The sequence below is a fragment of the Phascolarctos cinereus genome, unplaced genomic scaffold, assembly GCF_003287225.1.
Source record: "Phascolarctos cinereus isolate Bilbo 61053 unplaced genomic scaffold, phaCin_HiC Scaffold_4;HRSCAF=312, whole genome shotgun sequence".
Classification (NCBI taxonomy): Eukaryota; Metazoa; Chordata; class Mammalia; order Diprotodontia; family Phascolarctidae; genus Phascolarctos; species Phascolarctos cinereus.
This window is the reverse complement of record NW_027555847.1, coordinates 462196253-462215538: the sequence shown is the minus strand read 5'-3', so window position 1 is coordinate 462215538 and position 19286 is coordinate 462196253. Positions and strand designations below refer to the sequence as shown.

Here is a 19286-nt window from a genome sequence, read left to right as displayed (position 1 = left end):
TATTTATAGTATTAGGTCAGGTCCTGTGCTAGGTGAAGGGAAACAAAGACAAAAACAAAACAGTCTCTGACTTCAAGAAGCTTACATTCTATTTGGGGAAAACAATATGTATTTAAAAATGTAAATAGCAAATATTTGCAAATACATAAAAGTTTTAAGCTATGTTATTCCAATGAGAAGAGGTACATAGGGTAGCAGAGTGATGGGCTTCAAGTCAGAAAGTCTAAGTTTGAATGCTACCTCAGCCACTTACTAGTAATGTGACCTTTGGGAAGTTGCTCAACCTCTTCATGCCTGAAAAAATCTCCCAGGTCTTATGTCCTGAATCACAGATAGGTTTCATTTGTGAGAGCTCCAATACTGAGAATTGAAAGTACCTGCATTAGGAGTCCTACACCCAAATTCTTTATCTACTCCCAACATGATCTCAGGATCAGTCTATATAATGAAGGGGGTGATTCATGGGGAAATAAAAAAATGTCCCACAGTGCATCCAACTTAGCCCTTCAACTGCCTTTGCTTGAATTAGGAAAATAACAACTAAATTGTCCATATGCATGCATGTATGTAACCTTTACTCAGCTTCGACTTGACATAAAACAAAAGTTGTTCTGCTTTCTACCCCCACGGTCTTAAAACCAGAAAAATGTTAGATCTTCCCATACAAAAGCTATTATCTTAAATCTTACACTCTCAGAAAACAGTAGTAACATATTTGACTAGGAGATGTGACCTTGAGATAATATCTCATTATCGTTACATAGACAACTGTCATCTCTTAGTGGATAAGGAAATGTGGAATATCAAGGTAGGGGGCCTGTCATATTTAAAGGCCCACTGAGCAGGTCCACTAAGCTATAAGTTAATTTTATTATTATAAGTTATATTTTATATTATTATAAGTTAATTTTAACAGGTCTCATTATTTTGCATATTTGGGTATATCAAAGGGTAAATCCCATTCTAGTCCTAGCTTGACACTATTGGTGTGGTCCCTTCACTAAGTTGGACCTCAGTTTCCTCGTCTGTAAAATGAGGGAGTTGGACTACAGGACCTCTAAGATATCTTCCAATACCAAAATTATATATTTGTATGACCCTGATTCAAGTTATAGGAATATGAAGTGATTATTGTCAGTTTACAAGATGGAAATCATTGTCACCATCATCACCACCACCACCACCATCATCATCATCATCATCACTACTGTTATTATAGTAATATGTCAAGGACTTATGGTTTACCTGTATAGTTTATAATGTTAATGTTCCCTTAGACTCAGAGAGGTTAAGCAACTTGCCAGTAGTCCTATAGATGATATCAGAAGCAGGGTTTGAGCACAGCTCTACCACACCCAGCCCTTCGTCTATTATACCACACTATTTGTCATCATAATTATTATTTGTTGTTAACTATTATTATTCAGTATCTGGGGAACACGTTGTACACAATCTGTAGGAAAACAAGCTATCAAGAATCACAAATTATTGTCATCATTATCTTTCATGATGATGATAATAATAGTTAACATTTATATAATAATTTGGGGTTACAAAGTGCTTTACATACTTTATCTCATTAATTCTACCAACAAATCAGTGGGGTAGATAGTGTCTTAATGCAGACTTAGAAAAGTTCAAGGATATCAGTAGTCCAGTGCACAGAAACATGGACCACACCAGACAGCAGAGGAAGTCACCTTTGTTGAGATGGCATACTCACAGTAAGAAAGGCAGTCAGGGAGGATGGTGGAAACAGGTCTGGACCACTGGGGTCTCAGGTGGAATTGGGTGCACCCAACTAGAGACTTAGAGGGAATGTGGTACCCCCCCAAACCAGTAAGATCTATCATCTCCCTGATGTCATGGTCCTCTTCCAGAACGAAGGATGAACACCAGCAAAATCTGATAAGCTTTTAATACATTTCTTGTCCTGATCAAGCAGGAGTAAGTATTGGGGAAAAGGAGCAAGGAATCTGGACCTGGAAATGGTGCTAATTCAAACTAGTCAAGGAAGAGGCAAGACTTTCAAGGAATTGGGTATTAGCTGATATTCAAACACCTCAGTGGTGGGAAAGGGTCTTTGGGACCTTAGTGCTGGTCCTATTCCTAATGGTGTGACTTGGGTTTTTGAAATTCCCTGAGATTTTTTAGGGAAACAAGGTGGGTAGGCAACAAAATCATTACCTTTCTATTTTACAAATGAGGAGAATGATGCTCTGAAGAAATAAAGTGGTTTATCCAAAGTCACAAAACTAAAGAGAGAGTGTGTTGTGGTGAGTAGTGAGGGGAGTGGATTCAAGTCCTTATCTCTGACACATACTAGCCATGACAGCCTGGACAAGTCATTTAACCTCATGTTGTCCTAGAGCTCTGAGTTGCAAAGCAGGTGCTGACCTGTACTGGTAGGGAGAGTTTCTTCCTAGGGAATTCCCTATACCAAGAAAATTGCAGAGCCAGTTCCTATCCTCTATTTCACACAGTTAACAAGTAGTACGGCTGGAACTAATTCCAAATCACTGGAGCCAAAGTCCTTTCCAACATTCTACCCCATTTCCTGTACTCCTCACAGAATAAAGTGCTCCCTCATGCCTTATTGGTTGGATCCTTAAAAGAGACAGGATAGTATCATGATGCAGAAACTCACTGGCAACCAATGATAGGGAAATGAAGAGTCCAGAATCAGAAAACCAGGAGCAGCACCTGGTCTAAGGGACAACTGTATTTACTAAGCACTTGGTCCCTGGAACCTCTGCAGCCCCCAGATACCACATCCTCGTCATCTACTCTATCCTGCCACAGGCAGCTACTGTTTTATGCCCACATGGAGCCGGGAATCGCATGCACAGAATCCTTGCCTGGGGCTGCCTGCCCTCACAATGAGAGCCTGTGGCTTTCTTCACCTCATCGGCCTCTGCCAGCTGCAGCTCCCTGTTTGTTTAGAGAGCTTTGCCTGCACATATTGAATTGCTCTTTTCCCTCATCCAGTCAGTTTAAGCAGTGTCCCTAAATTCACCCTCAGTGTAACTCCTGTTTCTGTTCCTCCTCTTCTTGGAACTGCTCTTTTGTTTGTCTGGCAGCCCTGGTTGTATGGGGGTGTATGATGATAATAATACCCCAGCGCTTACGTAACCCTCTCATCTTGCAAGCACTTGACAAAACCTTCTCTAATGAAGCTCCTGTATCCTGTGGCCTTTATCAGATGGTAGCCCTCCCCCCTCCACAGATTGGAAAACTGAGGCTGAGAGGTTAAATGATTTGGCAGAGGCAGGGAAAAGGTCAACAGCAGAATTGAGGGTTTCCTGACTCCTGGTAGCCTTCCATTCAGAGGTCAAAAGAGATAAGAAACAATGAGTCCTGGAAAGGAAAGCCTGTTGCCACCATATCTTTGGTACTCTGCAAACTTCTGGATCTCAAGACGTTTTTCCTAGAGAAGATTTGGAGGGCAACCTTTGTAAGTAAGTAAGTATGAGCCTCTGGCTTTAGTTTTGAGGGGGTTTGGTGGGTATTTCAATGGTCCTTTCCCTGCCTTGAATGTTTCATAATTTAAAAATCATTGGGGCTATTTTCCCTCCTTCGAATTCTTGGGTGATGAAAAAATACTATCCTGCCCAAAGTCCTCCACCCAACTTGGTCTCCCCTAACAAAAATAGGAAGGAAAAAAAATTCTTGTAGCCAATTCACTCAATCATCTAGCACCCCTCTCCCCAGATCCGCTGGATCTGGTCACTCTCACAGCATCCTATGACCTCTCTCTCTCTCTCTCTCTCTCTCTCTCTCTCTCTCTCTCTCTCTCTCTCTCTCTCTCTCTCTCTCTCTCTCTCTCTCTCTCTCTCTCTCTCTCTCTCCCTCTTTGTCTGTCTGTGTCTGTTTCTCTATCTCCCAGCCTCTTCTCCCCTTGCCTTGCAACTTTAAGCTTGATTTGTTAGGCAAAAAGTAATAAACATTGATCTTCAGTATCTCTGCCTCCACTGCTTATCATTTCAACAAGTAAACAGCTGTTGAAAGTTGCTTTTCACACTGGATTATAACCCATCTCTCAGTATGTGCATGAAGCTTGTACTGACTTGTATAAATGGAGTAAGACTACATAGTGGAAATGTGAATTTTCTATTACATTTTTGACAGCCCTAGGAGGGAAGAAATAGAATCTAACTTTTTAAGCACTGGCAAAAATCCAAAGTGTCATTATCACGGTGCTATTTTTTTCAGAGAATGCTAAATTCATATAAAATTAGTGCTCTTCTATATGATATTACTTGGAGTTCTAGCTTTTCAACAAAAAGTAATTTTTGGAAACAGCAGAATAGCACTAAGCAAAATGCAATTTCTGAAGAGCTTTTGAAGTGTTATTTGCTAACTAAAGAACCAACAGATTATGTGTTATTGTGTCTCTTATTGTTGTATGCATCCTTTCTCAGAGGTGATGGCCTCAAGATACAGAATGAGACATATTCTAGGGCAAGGCTGATGAGGGAATTTGTTTTGCTTGAGTATGTATATTTATTATGATGAGTTTCTTTTTCTTTTTCTTTTTCAATTGGGGCACAGGTAGAAAAGAGAAAAGTAAATGTTTATTAATTGAAAAAATTGCTTTAAAAAGTCCTTTCTGATATAGAATTTTGTATTTACAAGATATTGTGAATATTTGTATTTAGATTTACCAATGCCATTTTAAGTTAGGCTCAAAACTGATTCTGCCCTCTTTTTCACCATTTTTCCACCATCGCTACAGAATCAGAGGGGGATCTGCACAGGATGAGGGAAATTTGGTTTTGTTTATATGTTTCATGGGTTGCAATGAATGCTAGTAATGTCTAGCCTACTGGTGATGATCCAGTTAGTGGTGATCAAGGAAGGATGGTCTATTTCCACAGCTATTTAAATTTGTCCATTTATATGCTTTTTCTATGAAACCCTTGCTTAAAGACTTATCTTACCATGAAAGATGGTCCTAGGTTCTCTAAGGTTTTAACTACAGAGACTAAACTCTGGAAGGTCTGACTAAGTTATAAAGATTTTGATTCCAAGATGGTATGTCTGTTATGAGAAGCCCAACTATGCTGTTTGTATAGGTTCATCTCTAGAAGCTTGGCCACAGGTGATTGGTGTGTGTGTGTGTGTGTGTGTGTGTGTGTATGTGTGTGTGCACGTGTGCACACATATGAGTGTGTGTGCAAGATGTCATAATCTATGCTTTTTCAATAAAATAGTGAATATTTGGAAGTAGTGAAGTGGTCTATGTAGTTATATACCTCAGTATTTCACAATCTATTCATACACTTCTCTGGCATAAATGGCATTAAGGAAAGTAAATCAAAGTAATGAAAGCAAAAGAAGCCTGGAAAATATGAGCCAATATTCTAGCCCCTAAATTAGAAGAAAAATTAAGGTGTACCTCATCAAATTGTTTTCACATGTCACTTCATTAGACAAAAATCAATCACCTTATAGCCAAGTTTCTAATGATAAGATCATATGTTCGAAAATTTCAGTAATAAACCTGGTAGTATAAATGAGTGTGTTGGATTGAGTAGAGAAGCATCTTCAAATTTGTGAATGCAGTGGATCCATGAAATATTGTCCATTTTCAGTGTGTTTTGTGACTGGCATTTCTAGTTGGGATTCTGTGTGGCTGGATTTGCATTTTCTTTGCACCTAGATGAAAAATTGATGTTACAGCTAAAGTTCAAACTTGAGATAATGTGGCTGATGCCAATGTTAGACATAATCTTAACATTACATTCATAGGTCTGGCTAATATTCAACTTTAAATGAGACAAAGAGGGGTTTCTCATTACCTGGTTTTAGGGATGTATACATAATGTTAATAATTGTTGGATTTTAATTGTTCTGAGATAGTGATAAAAAATATTTCAAATTTCTGTTTGTTCTCTCCAGATTTAATATTAGCCAAACCTGGGAGATCCTTGTGGTCGAATACTGGCATTCACCAGAGTTTGAAAAATGTAATAAGGTAGTGAAGATGGGAAGAAGTGTGAGAGCAGGAAAAGCTGTTTCTTTGATCTGCCAAGTGATTTTACTTGAATTTTGAGTGGGGGAATAATGGCAATTGAAACTGATCCTAAGGAACAAAGACTCAGTAACACTTTTATCCTGTGATCATGTGACTCTAATCATTATCTTAGATGTATCAGTGCTGCTAATTGGATTGCCCCTATTACCTTTAAGAAGATTCACATATAGCAGGAAGTGCAGCCTTGCCAAAGGTTAAGTACACTTTCAGATAAGGTGAGTTTTGGCTTTCACAGGTTAAATAAGAAAGAGTTCTAATTAATTTTTTTAATTCCTATTCTTTCTGAATGAGACTAGAGGACCAGGGATAGGGAGGCCAGACTAGTAAAGACCTTTGGGAGTTTCATGGTCCGTTCCAACACTTATTCATAATCAAACAATCAATCATATAAGTGACTGTTAAATATTGAGGATACAAAGACAGAACAGCTCTGTCTTCAAGGACCTTACAGTCTAATGAGGACAATGACATGTACATATATAGATACAGATACAGATAGATAGATATAGATGTAGATATAGATATAGATATATACACACATAACTATAGACAGAATATTCATAAAATGAGCGCAAGGTAATTTAGAGAGGAGGATGCTGGAGGTGGTGCTTAAACTGGGTCTTTTTGGAAAACTGAGGCTCCAAAAAGCAAAGAGGAATCAGGGATAATTGCCATTACCTGATCAGGAGACCCAGTTTAGAAATGAAGGCATGAAGACAGATAAGGTCTTGCCCAGAAATTCTTATAGCAATTAATTGAGTTTGCACCTCTTCTGCCTATCACCACTGTATTCACTGCCTATTGCCAGCCCAATATTAGTGACAAAATTCTTTGCATCTTCAATGGTATTTGATTTGTATTGAAGACAGAAAGCCATAACTTTTTAAATCACTGAGGTTTTATTTTATGATAACTTTAGTTTTCTTGTACCTTTTGCCCTTTCCAGCCTCAGCACTTAATCTTCTGCAGTAATGTCTCCATCATATTTGCTGATTTTCAGAGTTATGCCTTTCTTGAAAATTTAACAGCACATACTATTTACCTTCTTGGCAAAGGAGGTTTGATCCAAGACCTTATGGATAATCTCACAAAGCCCTGTGATATTTCTTTCCGCCGGGTAATCCACACCTATTGAGCATGGAGAAGTAGGTTTAGGAAGTTACGACTATGGAACCATAATCATATCCTCTCAATATTAAAAATATGCATCAGTCATTAGAAATATAGGAACTGAGTAGGATCTAGGGAACTTTTGGCTTTCAATGATTGACTTCACAACTTGGCCATCTCAAATGCCCCTCATTGGCATTTGAGAAAACAGTAAATATTGATTTCATTTATGCTGAGAGTCTTTTCACACAATAATAGAGAGAATGTAAAATCAGTCTTGAACTCTGTAGTTGAGTAAACATAAGTGCCAAGCATAGGGAAGACCTTTTGATTTCAGGCATTCAGATACGAGTATTTTTTTAAGCTAGAGAGAACAAGCCATTTATTAGAATTTTTTTTTAAAAAAAGACTTTATGTAATTGCTTAGAGGCAGTGTGGTACAATAGATACCATATTTGGCTTGGGGTTAAGAAGACCAAGGCTCAGATCTCACCCCTGAAACTTATTAGCTGTGTTACTTGAAGCAAGTCAGGCAACTCCCTAGGACTTAACTACTTATTAAGTCATTGATAGGTTACATTATTGGAAGGACTCTGGGAGTTCCCAACACTGATGCAATCACAGCTCCTTTGCATATTTATATGTATCAGTGTATACTTCATTATTAAATAAGGAGTGAGATGTGTTGGGAAATATTTCCTTTTAACATGATTATATATGAAACATTTGCTGAACTCCCATGTGCAGTGCCCCCCATGCGTCATACAAGCTTCCTGCTGGGTTCTTTAGAACCCTGACTTTAGAGATAGTCATTGTTTTAAGACAGTCTCATCAGGATGAGTTACCATGAGGTGCTGTCTGAGCCACTGGGCTTACTCACTTAGTGGGACAGAAATGGCAATGTCACAACTGTATGATCCCCCAGATACCTGATTCCAGAGGATAGTTTTTTGTGCTCAATTTCTATGTTCCCTGGAAATCTGGAAACATTCCAATTTTCTCTTGGGTTTGGCTTCCTGTTCACATGTTTTCAGCTCTCATGTCATTGTGTGTGAAGTAATGGTCCCACATGCATTCATCATTCACAATGGTATGACTTGTGTAGTTCAGGGCAGCTTCCCTAATGAGGACTTTTTGGACCTTCCAACAACTCCCAGAGGGTGTTTTTGAATTGATTTGAATTTTCCATGGGGAGGAAAACAGAGAATGAAGCAAGCTTCAATAATAGGGCCAAGACCAGCCTTAAGACACAGTTTAAGGCTAAGTGTGTAAGACAGTAAAACAAATATTTACCATGCACAGGTCTGTCTCAATGTGTACATAGATACTATATACAAAATTGCTTCCCAAATACTGTTTAAAAATACCTAATACTGTTTCACTCTATCTGTATTGATGAATGATGTTAGTGTTTTCCACCAAGAACTATAATTTTAATGTTTCCCAGGAATGTCCAGTAAGTTCATATAGTTTGAGACCCAGGAAACGCAGCTCAATTTCTAAACAACTGAGGAAGCCAAGAGAGTTAAATTAAGTCATTTAAACTGCTCTAAACCATCAATTGATAAAGATCAAGTGCCAACTGTAATGACTTACTGATCTAAAGATAAGATTAAGGCAGAGCCAAATTTTCCAATTCTGGCTTCTAAATTCTTCAGCTGAACTTGTTAGATGGAAACATTCAACACTAGATAGATCACATGCATCAAGTGATACAAAATTTTAATTATAATTTTATTTTGAAATACAATTTTTTCATTCTATCTCTATTTCTTTGTCTGATGGATACAATAATGCAGTGCACTAATCGATGTGGCTTGGTTCTTTGAGGTATTCTTAAATTCTAGTCCTATTAAATAATATAATGACAGAGTTGGGATGACACTTTTAAGGCCATCTTCTCCAATCTGAAACTGGATAAGGATCTCCTCGAAAATATCCCTGACAAATGGTTATCTACCCTGTGCTTGAAGACATCCATTGATGAGGGACAGACTAGCTATGTAGCTGAGTGGATAGAGGACTGCACTTAGAGTCAGAAAGACCTGAGTTCAAATCCTGACTTACTTGTTGAGTGACCCTGGGCAAATCAGTTAAACTCATTTATAAAATGGAGATAATAACAATGTCTACCTAACAGAGTTGTTGTGAAAATCAAATGTGACAACTAGTGTAAAGTGCTTTGTAATCCTTAAAGCATAATACTGCATAAATACTAGTTGCTACTATTACTATATACCAAGGCAAGATATTCTACTTTTGGACAATTCTGACTCTTAAGAGATTCTTCCATATATGGAGGTGTAACGATTTCCTTGCATTTTCCATCCATTGTTTCAAGTCTGCCCTATGAAGCCAAGCAAAACAATTCTAAACTTTTTTCCATGAGCTAGCTCTTCAAACATTTGAAGACAACTATCATTCTCCTTCCCAAAGACTTCCTTTCTTCATGCTAAAGAACCTCAGTTTCTTTATCCAGTCCTTATATGGCATTTTTTTAAAAAAATTCTCTTTCTATCCTGGCCATTCTCCAGGTTTTCAAGTTTGTTAATGCATTTCCTAAAATTTGGGCTCCAGAGCTGAACACAACACTCCAAATGTGATGTAATCTGACCAGGCCAGACATCTGGGTAATAGATGTCTAAATGCAGCCTAAGTTTGCATTTAGTTTTGTTGTTGTTGTTACCATGACACACTATTCAATCAATTGAGTTAGTTTGTAGCCCATGAAAACATTCAGAGTTTCTTTACATGAGTTGTTATATAGATTTGCATTTGAACAGTTCATTTTTTAATCCAAGAATAGGACTAAATTTATCTCTATCAAATTTTATACAATTGGCTTCAGCCTGTAATAATGTTTTTTGGATACCAATTTTGTCATCCAACATGTTAGCTATTCATATCAGTTTTGTGTCTTCCAAAAAAAATTTAATAAGCATGTCATACATGTGTTCTTATGTTATTGATTAAAATGTTGAACAAAACAGCACCATGGACAGAGCCCTCCGGCAGTCCACTATGTTATTCTTTCCAGGTTGACATCAATCCATAAACCACCACTGTTTGGGAAAGATCATTCTACCAGTTTTTAAGTACCAAAATGCCACATTGTCACAGTCCATTTATACACACACACACACACACACACACACATACACATACACATACATACACACAAGTGTACATGTGTGTATAATCATTGATGAGCTTAAATGAGTCATTAAGAACAAGTCAGAATCTTCCTCTTTTTTTATTAGGTTGCCAGATTCAAAAGTGGGGGAATGCCATGTGTGTGTATGTGTACATGGATATGTGTGTTATGTGTGTATGTGTATATATGTGTGCGTAGATATTTATAGGTGTGTAGGCATACAAACATGTATATGTGTATTGCATCATGCCTATACATTATGCACACATACGTACACACCTGTGGCATTCCTTATCTATGAGTCTGGCAATCTTATCAAAAAAAGAGAAGATTATGATAGCTTGTTCTTAATGAATCATGTAGACTCATTGGTGATCTGTACATCTCTAAGTACTCATAAGCCATCACTTTAATAATATAATAGGATTGTTAAGGAATTTGAGTCCTACTAATCAGACTAAAATTTTAAAAGTCTACTTTCTTTTCCTTTCTCAAAATAGGGACCACATTCACCTTTCTAGTCACTTAGTACCTGTCCTATTCTCCATGATTTTTCAAATCATGTAACAGTTGCTTCACAAATATATGTGAATATACTTTCAGTCTCCTGGGATATAGTTTATCTGAACTTAGTGATTTGGATTCATTGAGGATAATTAGATACTCTATTAGCATCTCCTCCCTATCTTTGTATCAATTCCATATTCCCTTTTTCTTCTATATATCCTAAGTGGCTAGGCAACACAGTATATAGAGTTCTGGGAGTAGAGTCAGGATGACATGAGTCCAAATTCAGTCTCATACACTTACTTGACTAGCAACGTGATTGTGGCTGCCTCCGTTTCTTCAAATACAAAGTGGGGGTGATAATAACCCACACCTCACAGGGTTGCTGTAAGGATCAACTGAGGCAATAGCTGTACAGTACTCAGCACAGTGTTTGGCACAGTAGGTGCTTAATACATGCTTATATTCTTCTCCCCCCTCAGTTTGAAGATCTTTTTTCTTGGTAAGGAAATAAAACAAATAAAAGTTGAATAATTCTGTTCTAATTTCAGTGTCTATTACTATATCATACCTTCCACCCCAAGCAATAGACCTGTCTCTTTTTAAATCATCCTCTTGCCTCCACTTCCAACCAAAGTTTGTTTTTAAAGTTCTTTTTCTTGTCTGTAGCACAGCTCATAGTCTCATTCTGAATTTTTACATTGCCGAACTTATTCTTACAGAACCTCAATCACTAGCCCTTTTTTCTATCTTTTAAACATCTAAATTAAAACAAAATTTCCTTGTGTATATTTCCTGCTCTTTTTTCTCTTTTCTTTCTTATCACAATCATTTGTGCTTCTATATTCAATTTCATTTTTGAGAATAGACTAACATCCCTTATGGACTTTTAGGCCATGGACTCCTATGCATCATTTCTCTGAACTTTTTAAAAATCTGACATCTCAAAGTCTATAATATACTGAGATTATACTTGACTCTCTCTTCCATATCTGTAGCAAAGTTGCAGATGGCATGGTAACTTCTTTTTTTTTCTTTCGGCATGGTCACTTTTTCACAAACTTCCTCTCGTTCCTACTTCAGTAAACAATTCTTCATTAGGATCAGGTCTAAGATAGCTTCTCTCCTTGAATCTCCCTCCACCTTCTGGAGGATGAAATTATCATCAAAGAAAGTTAGAAATGTGTCATCTACTCTGCTTTTAGAAGAGTAAGGTCATCTCAGTTTAAATCCCCTGTTGCTACCATATCATGCCTACTGCCTTGCTCTATGATCTGCTTCCTGAACTCATCATTTGTTTACAACTTCTGGCTGTGTGGGCTGTTTCATTCTACCACAGTATACTTTTGGTCTCTCCATTTTGTATCTTCATACAAATACTCTCCATGATAATAGATTTCTTCCTAAGAGTAAAAGTACATGATATATAATAGTACTGCACTAACCAGCTTAGCAAATCTATTAATTTTGAATGAAATTTCTTCATTTGCCATTAGTCACATTGGACCAATTGTCAATGATACTCATATAAGGCTAAATTCAGATCCTTAGGTTAAGTTATCCTTTTATTACTCAATTTCTATGCCTTTTTGCATAGACTTCTGAGGCTATAAATATTACTGCTGCACTCTTAGGTATTATCTGGGATGAATTATTGAACATCTCCACTGCCATTCTTCCTTTGTTGAACCTGGTAATATCTGTAGCATCTGGCATGCTGCATGCATATTGGAAGTTTTCTCTATAACCATCATCATCATCATCACCATCTCACATTAATGCCTGGGACCATAGTAAGTGCTATTTAAGTGTTAGTGATTTTTATTGTTATTATCATGGTGGTTATATTATTTTAGACATTAAGATTTGAAAACCTCTTTACATATATGATCTCATTTGATCCTCACATATGAGGGAAGTGCTATTAATATTCTTTTTTTACAGGTGAGGTAATTAAGGCTCAGAATGGTTAAGTGATTCACTCATGATCCACAGCTAGTAATTGTTTGAAGTAGCATTCAAACCTATGTCTTCCTGACTCACAGTCCATTCCTATCCAATACACCATACCACCCTCATTGCCCCCTTAAAGTCATTTTGATCCAATCTGTGGATTGTGTACAATTAAAAAGGTTGTTAATGACATAGTTTACTTTAGATTCTTAATCCAGCATTTATTTCTTTTACCACAGTTTTAATAGATTCAGATACTTAACTTTTATGATAAATAGTTACATACATAAAAACTTGGAAGTATGACCTGGAAAATGTGGGAGCAAATAGGCAAGGAAGTGGTCTATCGTGGGGAAAGTTCTGTAGATCCTAGATGAAACTGGATCTTTGGATCTATTTTTAGAGTTAACATAACCCCAGCCAGCTTCAGAAACAAGTTTTGAGGAATATAGAAATCACTCACAACAGAGCCACACTTTCCAGTGATACCGCATCAATCCACTAGTAAGTCCTGAGAGAGTGCCTACTATGTAGTGAGTGCAGCTCTAGGCACTTGGCAAGGGCAGGATGATGTAGATAACACAAGAACTATAGATTACAAAAAGAAGCTTACAAACTGGGAAAGGATGACTAAGGACACCAAACAAGAAAAAACTATACAAGGCAACACATTTGAAAGTTCTAATGGTATATTTGACCCTTGTGGTACTATGTGATTCCAAGTGAGGAGATTAACAAAAGATGGAGTTATTTGGGAAGACCTCCTGAAAGAGATGGGATTTTAGCTGATCTTTGAAAGATAGGGAGGATTCAGATAAGGAGACCACAAAAGGGAAAGCACTGTGAGTCTGGGGAAGACCACATATAAAGAAAAGCACAGGAGCCAGAATAAGTTATGTATATTATCGAGATAATGAGATCAGTCTGACTAAAGCTGAGGGACTGGCTTTGGAAAGTCATTGGCAATACCTTTGGAGATAAGTAAGGAGGGCAACAAAGGGCTTTGAAAGTCAGACAAAAGAGACTGGTCTTGATATGAAAAGAAAATGAAAGCCATTGAACATTCTAGAGGCCAGTAGTCACATGATGAAAGTAAAGCTTAATAAAGATTAGCAAGGCAGAGGCATAGAGGTTGGATTGAGGAGACAGACATGATTCCTAAGAGGACAGTTAGGGAACTGTTGCAATAGTAGTGATGGTGGTGGTAGTAGTAGTAGTGGTGGTGATGGTGATAGTGATGGTGATGGTGGTGGTGGTGGCAGTGGTAGTAGTAGTAATTAAATATTTAAAGGTCCAATGATTTCACTAGTATGGATACTCTCTGAATCAACCCTTTACAACCTAGTATTTGCAAATTACCATGGCCAAAACATTTGCCATTCTGCAGCCAACCCAGTAATGAGACTCTCCAAACTTTGCTAGCTTGGCCCTCAGACAACAAACATAGAATCAGGCACCAGGCCTACACTTGAAGCCTTTCCAACTTGGTAGGACCTGCCAGATTTTATGTTCCTCCAGAGGATAGCCTTCAACAGCCCAGGACCACTCCACACTGGGATGAAGAACCAGAGGAGGATTTTAGTGGAAGAAAGAAAACTGCTTATATTGATATAGCACTTTATAAGGCACTTTTCACCTATTCTCTCATTTGATTAGAGAGCAACACGATGTAGTGCAAATATCACTGGATTTGGAGTCAGGTGACCTGGGTATAAAAACCAACTCTGAAACTTATTATATCTGAGGCCTTGAACAAGTCATTCTGTTTCTGTTGACCTCAGTTTCCTCAGTAAAATGAAGGGGTTTGGCCAGATTATCTTTAGGGTCCCTTTCATCCCCAAATTTATGATCCCTATGATTACCATAATAATCTATTGAGATAGTACAAATGTTATATTGCTCATTGCTATATGAGATCAGGGAACAATTTCACTCATGTCTTCTGTATCCTTAACCCTTAACACAGTGCTTGGCATGTAGTAAGCACTTGATAAATGCTGTCTAAATTATCAATAAAGAAAATGGAGCTTAGAAAGTTTTATTGACTTGCCCAGCTCAAACACAGATCCTCTGACTCCAAAAGCCAGTATTCTTCACACTTTGATAAGCATCATTAATTCAGATCTAAGGAGATGTTCTTGATCTGAGTGAATTCCATGGAGCTGCCTTACTTTAACTTGCATCACAACAGTCATTTCAGAGCCAATCTGGAGGTAACTAGCTAGCAGGAGAGGGTAGAGTGCAGACTTGGAGGCAGGAAGACCTCAATTTAAAACCTGCTTCAGACACTTAACCAGCTGGGTGGCCTTTGGTAATCCACTTAGACTTTCATAGCCTCAGTAACTTCATCTGTAAAATGAGGGGGTTGGACTGGGTGGTCTCCCAGGTACCTTTCTAGATCTAAATCTAGCATCTGAGGTCCCTGGCTTAAGTAGAGTGAACCTAGCCTTCCTGTTACTACTTTTCTCTTTGTCTCTTTGATGATTATGTAAAAATATTTGCCAGTGTGGAGTGTAGAAAGTTTTAGGTGTGGTTTTTATTTAATTTTAATTGATGTTTCTAAAATGCCATTTTCCAATATTTCCTTAAACACTTGACCCCTCCCTTGAAAAGAAGATAATCATACCAGACTGACCAATAAAGCAAACACATAGAACATTCTGTACCTATAGTCTGAAATTTCTCCTGAGAGGAGGACTACATGTTTTGTCCCCATTCTCTCTGGAAATGAGGGAGTTTTAAATAAAAGTCAGCATTTAGATGGGGAGACAGAAAGGAAATTAAATTTCTTAAAGAATTTCAAAAAATTGGACTGTGCCTGTGAGATCTCAGTTGAATAGTGAATGTGCGTACAAGATAGCTCTCTAGCTGTGCTGTAATTTTCATAGCAGCGAGATTGCTTAACTCCATACTTAATGGATCAAAAGTAGTTTTTGTCTTTCCTCAAAATTATCCAGATAGCCCAGTAGCTGATTCATTTTTAAACAATGGTACCTATTTTCTTCTCTTTTATTTGACAAAATTTGTAGTGCTTTAAAGTTTTTTATGATAAACATGAAATTCTCCCTTGAAATATTTCTTTTTAAAAGTAGCACAGATTAGAGGCATTTTCAAAGCCCCCCCAAAATTTTTCTTGATCAATGCCAGTTCAATTCTTGAGAATAATAGGATGAGATTAATCTTGTTGATAAGCTTTTTTTTATTCCCTTACCCACCTCGATTAGTTAAGTTGTCTTTTGTGTTCGCAGAATCTCTATTTTCTTGGCTCTTTTTTTTAAAAGGACTAGAGGAGGGATGCTGTCAGGTGAGGGTCAAAATTGAAAATAAGAGGATTGACTCACCCACAACGCTTCAAAGACTTTTTTAAGTGGATATAAAAAAAATCTTCAGTGTAGATCAAACTGGGGGTGTAGAGTTTTTAATGGTATTCTTCTTTGAAGTTACAAAAGGGCAAAACCCATAAGATGGGAAAATCAGATGACAGAGAGCAACTACTGACATTTCTTCTTTTCCCCTTTGTAGGTACTATAGGCCACCTACCTTCTTCTGGACAGCTGAATTTGGTCAACGGCACACAAGTTCATCAAGACAAAATAGTTGCAGAAAATCTTCAAAGGTACCAAAATCAAATATTTATCTGATGATTAATTAAATCCCAAAGCCACCTGGACATGCTGTGTATCCTGGGTATTAAGTGAAGCTAATTATTAAGCAAGGAGGGTGGGAAGGGGGTAAGGTATTCTTCCTGGTTTCTGTGTGTCTGTATAGGAGGTAGGGAGGATATGAGTCAGGGGAAAATGAGGTTAAATGATTTCCTTCATCATTTGCTAACCTGCTAAGTGGTTATGTGAGCTAGTCACATGGTTACATTTGCCATTATATAGATCTTTTCATGATACTGAGAGACATTTCTGTTATATGTAGTTCATAGTATCTTGTAAACACTTAAAATAAGTAAATGCTCTATAACATGTAACATGTTTGAGTAGCCAAAGGTACCTTGGTAAAAAATGAAATACATCCAGATATGAAATTGACATTGCAATGAGAGTCAGGGATGCCATGGGTAATTGAAATCCAGATAATCCTTAGACCTTTCCTTCTTACCAGACCTTTCTCCCAAATGCTAATAAGTAACCAAATTCATAGAAATTTATACATCCCTTATTTTCCTTTCTTTATCTCCCCGCTGGTGAGATGCTGATGACCAAACAAATACCGAAAAGTCAGACAAGAAGAGGGAATAACAGGAGTAAAGACTTAAGTAATTCAAATACCAAATAATCAGTCCCTGAATACTTGAACAGGCTATTCTCAGAAGCAAAGGTAGCTGCATTTCTCCATGTTCATCAAGAGGTTTACCTTCAAGTCATGTTGAGTTTTATGTGGTTGGGAAAATGATGAACTTTTTGGCATAACATTTGGTATATAGAGTCTCTGCATCATCATCATACATAGCTGTATGACCCTGAATAAGTCATTTAGCCTTTGTCTATCTCTCAGTTTCTTTATCTGTAAAATTAGGATACTAGTAGTACCTACCTCCCAGGGTGGTTGTGAGGATGAAATGAGATATTTGTAGAGTGCTTTGCACACCTCAAAGCACCATATAAATGTTAGCTATGTAGATAACAAAGAGTTCACGAAGTGTTTTAATAAATGTGTGTGCATGTGTGTGTATGTGGTACAAAATCTATTGCTCAATCTTCTGGTGTTGAGTCTTTCCAAACAGCCCAGTTGGGACTCAGACAACAGACTTACAATCTATCCCTGGACCCATGCTAATAACTAGTATAGTGAAGAGAGTGATGGATTTGGAATCAGGAAAACTTGGGTCCAGATTCCACTTCTGACATTTATTTGCTATGTGATCATGAGCAAGTCATTTACCTTCTGTAAACCTCAGCTTTTTCATCTCTAAAATCAAAGGCTTAGACTAGATGATTGCTAAGGTCCCTTTCATCTCTTAGTCTATGACCCTATGGCCATTCCCACTTTGGTAGAACATTCCAGAGTTACACTCCAGTTGCATAGCTGTCAGAAACCTCCATGCCATGGTGGTATACAAGAAGAGGACTTGAGCAGAATAGGGTAATAACATTGACTTATGATTACATCATGTGTTAGGGAAGTTCTGATAGATTCAAAGGGCCACTCCATACCAAGCCACTCATTATTCACCTCTCAGTCACAAAATAATCAATACTATTAGGAAATGAAGACTATAAACTTCAGCATTTCTGTTCACAAGTTGTTCCCAATATTCCTTTGTGTCACTCATATTTGAACACAAATGATATTGGATAGAAACAATGGGGGACCAGGAAGGAAGACATAGGTCTATGTTAGCATGAAGGCAAGTTGCAAAAAACACTCGTAGGAGAGATGTGGTTTCATTTCAAGTGAGATTGTGTCTCGTGAGTCCTGGTTCAAGTCGAACTTAATCAAAAGGAATGCAATTGAAACTACTGAGTTTCTCCTGGTTTTGAACTGCATCCTTTCACTGTCTTTATATTTTGCTTTGGTTTTCATTCAGAGTCATGTGCTGTCCAATGTTTCTTTGGAACATGGTTTACAATTCTCCTTGAAGTTTATGAACTTCAAGAAAAAGATTCAGTGAATCTAGCCCAAATTTCAGTTTTGTTGTTTGTTTGTTTCTTTGTTTGTTTTAACCCAGCTCCATTTTCTAAACCTCATGAAATCAAACATTTCATTTTCATAACACAAAAGACAAGTAAAGAATTGGACCTTGAAATGTATGGGTTTGAGGAGGCTAAGTTTCCTAACATTGTTTACAGTGCCTGGCATATAGTAGGTGCTTAATAAATGTTTGTTGACTGACTGACTCTGACTCTGGGCCTTAGGGTTTGTCCCAAGATGCCATGGAGTTTTGTCCATATCAAGAATGTGAACATATTAGTGAAGTTCACCAATTAGCCTAATTGTTTAGTAACTCGTTGATGAAACTAAGCTATGCTAAACTCTCATTCAGTAAACATGTATTGTTATTTTAAAGAACTGCACTAGACACTGAGAGAGAAAACAAAATATAGATCTCTGTCTAGAGATAGTCTCTGTCCTTATGGAACTTTAAGTGAAATAGGGGCACATGACACATTCCAGTGTTCCAAGGTGACTGACTCAGCAACATAGCTTTGAATTTAGTGCTATCAGCAGCTATGAAGTACACACACACACACACACACACACACACACACACACATTTTTAAAAGTGAAAAAAAACTGCAAGAATTAACAGGCTGTACATTTGGTAATTAAAATTCCTTAAAATAATTTCATGTGACCAGGTCAGAAAGACCTATAAAATACTTACAAATTAAAAGTAGTTTGTACCAGGGTTGCAATAAATGGCTAATCCTAACCAACATAGTTATTGCACTGCTCGTCAGAGGGAATCAATATTTCAGACAATTTCCTACTTTTTTATATAAACAAATGAACATTGAAGCAAAGGGAAGGCCCAAGATACCTGTGTGGATTTGCATTCTTCCTAGTGTGGGTTTT

The 19286-nt window shown here is 37.5% G+C and overlaps 1 protein-coding gene across 4 annotated transcripts in view; it reads left to right on the top strand.

Moving 5' to 3' along the window:
• Window positions 1–19286, top strand: part of SULF1 (sulfatase 1) — a 200995-nt gene that overhangs the window by 27989 nt on the left and 153720 nt on the right. For 2 of the 4 annotated variants that reach the window (XM_078153363.1, XM_021002089.2), the window contains exon 2: window positions 16284–16377. The gene's annotated coding sequence lies outside the window, so the exon portion shown is untranslated. Of the gene's footprint in view, window positions 1–3191; window positions 3463–16283; window positions 16378–19286 lie in introns of those variants that run through there. The other 2 variants (XM_021002091.2, XM_078153361.1) reach the window with 2 other exon arrangements.